The sequence below is a fragment of the Gekko japonicus genome, unplaced genomic scaffold (genome assembly GCF_001447785.1).
Source record: "Gekko japonicus isolate JY-2015 unplaced genomic scaffold, Gekko_japonicus_V1.1 scaffold13, whole genome shotgun sequence".
In the NCBI taxonomy this organism is placed as follows: domain Eukaryota; kingdom Metazoa; phylum Chordata; class Lepidosauria; order Squamata; family Gekkonidae; genus Gekko; species Gekko japonicus.
Genome location: NW_015172553.1, coordinates 84,885 through 92,858, shown reverse-complemented (window position 1 = coordinate 92,858; position 7,974 = coordinate 84,885).

Below are 7,974 nucleotides of genomic sequence, written 5' to 3'. Positions count from 1 at the left end.
GTCGGTAGTAGCTGTGAGAGCCACAGAAGAGCCTCCGTGTTCAGTGGCAGTCTCCCTGTGGTGGGGACAAACAACAGAAGACGAACTCGGCACTTCATTCTCTTCATAAAGCTTCCAGATCCATCAGGCTGGCTGCTTCGGGAAACCGTTTGGCCGTGGAGAGTTGGGGGTCATGTCAAATCTATCCTCCAAGAAATTAACATTGTGTCCGTCTATGGCAGGGGTCCTCAAACTTTTTAAACAGGGGGCCAGTTCACTGTCCCTCAGACCGTTGGAGGGCCGGACTATAGTTTTTTAAAAAACTATGAACAAATTCCTATGCACACTGCACATATCTTATTTTGAAGCAAAAAAACAAAACGGGAACAAATACAATATTTAAAATGAAGAACAAGTAAAGTTAAATCAACAAATTTACCAGTATTTCAATGGGAACTATGGGCCTGCTTTTGGCTAATGAGATGGTCAATGTCCACCATTTTTTTTAATGCGTTGGCGGTGCGCGCATAGGCAGAGCTCTGCCACCACGTTTAGAAAACCGACATTTAAACGGTCACTTGTTTTAGCGTTTAGATGAGTTCAGGATCTCACGGAGGCCATTTTCGGGTCAAACGTTTAAAGGGAAGTCTTTTGTTGGAGCGGTTGGATTCATTCGCCCTGGTGGTTCTGCACATGCGGCTCAAAAATGATGGTCACAGTCATAGAACAGACCGCAAAAAGAAGAAAGAAACTGTGAGGTAACTGCGCTAGATAATATTTCAATAATAATCACAAAATTGTACAAAAATGTGTGCAGAAAATTATATAAATATACAAGACAATAAATGATGTGTTGACGATGGTCTCCGGAATGCTCTATTGTTTCGATACTATTCTTCTTCCGAGAATGAATGAAAACAGCGACTCTTGGTCTGTCTTTTCAACTAGTAGGTATCAAAAATCCATAATATTCACCGATGTATCATGACTTAATGGCAAGAGTTTCTCTGACAGAATGTTCCTAGGGCAAGGAAGACCATCGTCAACACATCATTTGTTGTCTTGTATATTTATATAATTTTCTGCTCACATTTTTGTACAATTTTGTGATTATTATTGAAATATTATCTAGCGCAGTTACCTCACACGTTCTGCACATGCGCCATGATACTTTCCCCCCCCTTCTACAGAGGGGCACCTATGCGCATGCGCAAACTGAGGAATTTTTTAAAAAAAACCGCCGACACACACTCTCGCACGTCAGTAAGGTAGATGCCGGGGAGCGATGTGAGTGCGCGGTGAGGTGGGATAAGGGAGGTAAGTGTGATCGCGATTATCCAGATCAAATATAATCCGGTTAGAACCGGAGCAGTTTAACCCGCTCTCAGCACGCACCCTCAGAGTGCCTTATGGACTAGCTCCTCTCGTAGCCTTCCAAAAAAACTGCAAGACTTCCTAATTTATTTCTTGCTTGTAATGCGGGGCCCACAATTCACTTTTTGCCATGCATGTCTTCCTTTGCCCTTGTTCTTACCTGTCTTTTCCGTGGAGGGGAGTGCTTTTTCTCCAGCCACCCCCGGTCTTTCTTGTTGTTTGCCTTCATTAACTATGTTTCAGAATCTCATTTGCAGTGAAGTCAACTGTGGTTAGCCCTACCCCTGGAATGTCCCTGTTTTCAAACACTAGCAAAACATGATTAATCCTAGGTATAGATTTCCATCTTTTAATTATGATTTCACATTATGTGTGAGAATGAAGATGCTGGAAAGACAGCGTGAGATCGATCCCATGGTGTTTCCCCCCCAGTCATTTAACCGTGGTTCAGGAACAGCTGATATATTGTGTACGCCAGGCTCCTGTTCTTTAAAAGAAAAGGTGGGGAGAAACTCCACTGTAGTGATACTGCTGAGGCCAATTTTTACAGCTCACAACCCACCAATTTTAGCCCTGTGTCCTTGGACATATTTGTGCTATGGTCAACAATGACAGTTACACAGAGTGAATTAGCAGAGTGTGCTATGGTCAACAATGGACAGTTACACAGAGTGAATTAGCAAGAAAATTTGCTATGGAAGTCTTCAGTGCAGTAGAAAAGAGCAAGAGTCCAGTAGCATCTTAAATACTAATATAATCCTCCCAAGGGTTTGAGCTTTCATAAGTCACTGCTCATGAAGAAGAAGTGAGCAGTGACTCCCAAAAGCTCCTCCCCTGCCACATATTTTGTTAGTCTTTAAGGTGCTACTGGACTCTTGCTCTTTCCTGATGCTACCGGCAGACTAACATGGCTACTAGGGCTGCCAAGCCGCGGCGGGGGATAACAAGAGATTGCTGCAACCTCTGGAGAAAAGCTAACCGTTTATATTCGACCGTGGCCGTTTCGGCATACGGCTTTAGTGCCCACAGCGGGCCTAAAATGAAATTCGAGGCTAATTCTGGAGGTGTTTCCCCGGGCAGCTTAAGAATGATGAATCTAACGCGCCGGCCCGGCGGATGGTTTTTACTTCTCGCTGTATCAGCGACTTGACCCGAAGTAGCTGTGTGGCGGATTCCCGGCCCTGGCGGAAAGGAACTGTGCAAATTCCGCTCCTTCCTTCCCCCTTAGTCGCCTTGTGAGGGAGACGAAAACGAGATGTACTTCGTAGGGACTAGGAACACGGTTGGGTGTGGACCCTCGCTGCTTTTCATGTAGCAGAAATGCATTCTGCAAAAATGAAATAGGACGTGTGCCCCGTTGCTGAGCAAATGTGGGTATAATTCTATTCAAAACGGACATTTTGTTTCCCACTGTCAAAATGACTGACCAAAACCTGTTTATTGCATCTGGCTCTACTAAAGAGGAATCCATGAGTTCACCTTATTGTGTACCTGAAGAACAAATTTAGAGTCCAGTGGCAGCTTTGAGACCTTTGTCTATTCAAGGTATGAGCTTTCGAATGCAGGCACACTTTTCCAAATACCCTGGAATGGAAGGTACAGTTCAAACTTATAGACAGGCTGAACAGCAAACGAGCACGTAACATGATGAAGAATCAGGGGTCATTTCGTAGAAAAAGAGGTGCAGGAGCTCATTAGCATAACTCATTAACATAACTTATTTGCATATGCTACACCCTCTGACATCACCGGAAGTGTGTCAGAAGGCAACACCCACCACTCAGGCTCCACTGGACTGTTTTGGATTGCTAGCTATGGGGGGGGGGGACACGTGCAGATCTGTCCTCGTAGAGGAGGGAGAGCTTGTACCTGAATAAAACTTGGTCTTAAAGGTGCCACTCGACTGTTTTGGATCGGGGGGCCGGGGGGGGCTCTGCAGCTTACCTGGCTGCTTCTTGCTCTGACTGAGGGCTGCTGAGAGCAGGGGCGGGGCTTGTTGCATGTGCCCGCCCCCTGGGCTCTTTACTGCCGGAGCTCCGCTCCTGTGCACTCCCGCAGGAAATGACCCCTGATGAAGATGTTTTAAGTTGTGCAAGCAACAAAGAGTGCAAGCAAGTTGTGCAAAACCAAAACTGAATAACAAGCTAAAGTTATAACGTCAACAGTTGTTTTGATTTAATTAAGGGGGGGAGAAAGCAATAAATATGTCAAAATAGGGGATAAATGTGTAAAGGCATCTTTTCTAATCCTGGGAAGTAAACTGAGACTCACCATTCATCTCCTCTCAGGCACGGAGGTAATTTAACAGCATTTTAAAAAACCCATGGGTGTAGTGTAACCTGTTCCCTACGCGTGTGCACATCGTTCTAAAAAGTGACACACAAAAATGGGGGGCTGTATTTACCTTTGCCGTTTGCGCTAGTCCATAGCAGGTCAACCCCCAATCTCAGCCCCAATCCCCCCGCCTTTGAGAAACTGAGGAAGAAGAGATTGGATTTATACCCCACCCTTCACTCAGAGTCTCAGAGCGGCTCACAATCTCCTTTCCCTTCCCCTCCCCACAACAGACACCCTGTGAGGTAGGCGGGGCTGAGAGAACTCCGACACAAACTGCTCTTTTTCAAGGACAGCTCTGAGAGAACTATGGCTTGCCCAAGGTCATCCAGCAGCTGTGAGTGGAGGAGTGGGGAATCAAACCCGGTTCTCCCAGATTAGAGTCCACGCACTTAACCCCGACACCAAACTGGCTGGAGCAGGATCAGAAAATTGCCTCCATAGTGACACTCCAGAAAGTTATCCGTGTCTCTATCGTTTATACGATAAAGATTATGGGAAATTCCTCTGGGGTCACCTGGAAGTGACATCACATCCTACCTAAACTCCACCTCCCCTGGCACCACCCTGAAATCTCCTGGTATTTACTGAGGCGAAGCTGCTACCCACCTGAAGGCCACAATCCGTGGGATGAAGACAACTGATCTACCCCATGGTCATCCACTCTGTCTTGACCCAGGTCTTGTAGTCCTGTCCTTTTTACCTCATATCCGGCTAGCTAAAGAAGCTGGGGACTGAAGCAGAGACCTTGCATGTGTGAATGCAACCGTTGTCACACTGAGTGAAGACTCCTTCCCTCTGGAAAGGTACCGACAGGTAACAGGACCCGATGAGCCCATGGTCCAAGCCTGAACAGCTAATCCCACCTCCTTAAGCGGGAGAGAATTGCTGTCGCGCCACGCAAAAATAATTAAACGACGAATGGTGCCGGCGAGCCCAAAGTTCCCCCTCTCCCCAAGGAGGCTGCCCACTGTTTCTCTGCGTGATATACTGCTCTGATCCCGCTAGAGGTCAGGTGATTTGGCTGCTGCACGGGCAATTGCCTCTTTCAATCACTTCCTGCGCGGGAATTAGCACGGGGGACTCTGGATAACCTGCCCAGACTAGGCCTTTAACCTAAATTCATTAGTTCAATTTGAACAAAGACAATCTCTTCCTCTCCCCCTCCCCATGAGGGCACAGAGAGAGAGAGAGAGAGAGAGAGAGAGACAAAAGCCAGCACTAACGGGGTCTCCTTTCGGCTCGCAATTCCCTATAAACTCTGGAGACGAAAATCGCCGTCCTCGCAATCTGCAATCTCTTTATTAGTGTAAAAAATAAAAGAGAGTAATTTTATTGCCATTACAGGCTGTTTGCCATTATTTGCATAATTGTTAAATGCTAATAAGACAATTAGCAATTATAGCTTAATAATTACGCCGCTGCCATAACTGTCCTATTGTATCATAATGAAATTCTTAATTGTTGCTAGGGTCCCCCCCCCCCCCAGTTCAGTCGCCGGTTCCTGTAAAGGAGACGTTCGAGGGAGGGGAAGCAGAGGGCAGAGCGGACGCGATGGGAAGAGAGACAAAAGGTATATTCTAGAAAAGAGGCAAACTAGAATTTTGTTTGGCAATTCAAACAAAAATATTTATTAGGCTTTGATGAGAGTTAACCTCTTCCTTCAGCTATAGCCCACATTTTCCCCCCAACAGGGTCACCAAATGGCTCACAACATTCTTCCTTTCTTTTATCCTCACAACAACCCTGCAAGGTGGGTCAGACTGAAAGTATGGGACTGGGTCGAGGTCACACAGCAAGCCGCCATAGCAGAGTAGGGGGGATTCGACCCCAGTCCAGCTCCACCCCAAAATCTCCAGGAACTTCCCAGCTCGGAGCTGACAACCCTAGACATTGCAGGGCATTCTCTAACCCAGGGGTGTCGAACTCATTTGTTATGAGATCTTGTTGGGATCATGTGTGTCATAAAATGTAATGCCAGGTAGCGGAGATATAAACTTTATAAAGGACACAAACACAAAGTTGTTTTTTTTAACTTAAAATAAAAACATGCTTTAAAATATTAGCTCTGTAAGCTGCAAACCTACTTTTGATTTATCGACATTCACCACATACATCTTGTGCTCAGAGTTCTGAGTCTGGGACCCCGGTTAAAACCTGAAATGGTTGAGCAAGAGAATCTGGAGAAGCAAGCTATGATGCAGCAGCAGCGGCAGAACTGGAAGCAGGAGATGGGCCAGTTCCACTGCGGGCCTGATGGAATCCCTCTGGGGGGCCTGATCTGGCCCCCGGGCCACACGTTTGACACTCCTGCTCTAGGGTGGCTGGCTTGGCCCTTGTGGAGCACCTGCCATGGCATTTTGTCCTTCTCTGGAGGGCCAACAACAGGGCATAGAGGCCAAGGCCTTCCTTCCACTGTGTTGCCTCCTGACACTGGTATTCAGTGGTTGACTGCCTCTGGACGTAGTCCAGCATCCTGTCTCACAGAGTGGCCCAGTGTAAACAGAGTACTAGAAAACGCCAACCGTCCACCTTCTAAAGCAGCCATTTTCTCCAGGGGAGCTGATCGCTGTTCTGTGGAGATCAGTTGTCATCCTGGCAGAATTCCAGGACCTGCCTGGAGGTTGGTAACCAACGCTCTCCCTCGAAGCTGTGGAGTCTTGTGAGCAAGAATTCTACTTTGTGAGCAACTGCCATGAAAGTGGTGAGCGAGCCATTTGGCTGCTGCGGAAATTAGTTTGCTCTGGAGCCATCCTTCCTGAGGTGAAGACAAAAATGTGTGAGCCGGAGGCTGAAAAACCGTGAGCTAGCTCACAGTAACTCAGCTTAGAGGGAACGCTGCTGGTAACCCTAGCTGAGCTCCTGCAGTTGCTTGGGTGGCATGGCCTGACCTAATTCCTCCCGCCGCCGGCTGAGCCAAAGGCCCATTGCTGATTCAAGTGTCCTTCCTGTATCAATTTGCTCTCGAGTCTCCTCTCCCGCCCTGCTTAGCAAGGCAAAAGAGGGTGTGTCTGCCTTTTTGATCCCAAGGCCTGCTAGGAAACAGCGTGATTCTGGTTGACAACTTCAAGGGAACCTTTCCAGCAGGCTCTGTAAGATAAGAACACAAGAACATCAGAAGAGCCCTGCTGGGTCAGACCAGTGGTCGATCTAGTCTAGCATCCTGTCTCACACAGTGGCCATCCAGTTCCGAGGCTTAGGGCTGCCAAGTCCCCCCGGGGGGCAGGTAACCCCCCGCTTTGGAGGCCGGAGGTGACGTGATGACGCCGGGCACGCTGGGGGCGGGGCCACAGCCACCTGAGGGGAAAACTCTATGTTTTCCCTCCGACGATCGGGGCCACGCCCCCATAGTTTCCCCTCCGTCGATCGGGGCCACGCCCCCAACGTGAGCGACGTGGTTGCGTCACCTCTGGTGACGCAGCCACGCTGCGCTTCGGGGGGTGGAGTTCCCCCCGGGGCCCGATTCCGTGGTGGCGGAAATCGGGCCTCCAAAGCAGGGGTTTACCCGCCTCTCGCCCCCACTTGGCAGCCCTAGTCTCTCTGAAGGGCCAACAACTGGCCATAGAGGCCAAGGCCTTCTCCGATGTTGCCTCCTGACTCTGGGATTCAGAGGCTTAGTGCCTCTGAACGTGGAGGTTCCCCTCAGTCACCATGACTAGTAGCCACTGTTAGACTTACGATAAGATGATGCCTTAGCTATGCTTTTGGGGTAGGTGGCATAGGGTTTTCAACTCCGGATCGGGAAAATCCCAGAGATTTGGGGGCTGGAGCCTGGGGAGGGTGAGGTTTGGGGGAGAGGAGGGAGCTTGGTGGGGTAGAAGGCCACACACCCTCCGAAGCTGTCATTTTCCCTGGGGTAACTCCTTTGTCTGGAGATCAGTTGCAATTTAGGGAGATATTCAGGCCTTCCCTGGAGGTTGGCAACTCTGTAGATGAGGCAGCCATAGTTCGCAGTGGGGCTTTGAGCAAAAATGAATTGGGGAGGGGGATCCAGGATTCTGTGTTTACCAGCAGCAATATGTACAGCCCAGTGTTCCCTCTAAGCTGAGTTAGTGTGAGCTAGCTCACAGTTTTTTTAGCTTCCGGCGCACACATTGTTTTCTTAGCTCAGGAAGGATGGCTCCAGAGCAAACTAATTTATGCAGTAGCCAAACTGCAGTAGCTCACAACTTTAATGCCAGCGGCTCACAATGTAGAATTTTTGCTTACGAGCAGGGGTCATTTCCTGCGGGAGCACATAGGAGCGGAGCTCCGGCAGTAAGGAGCCCAGGGGGTGGGCACATGCAA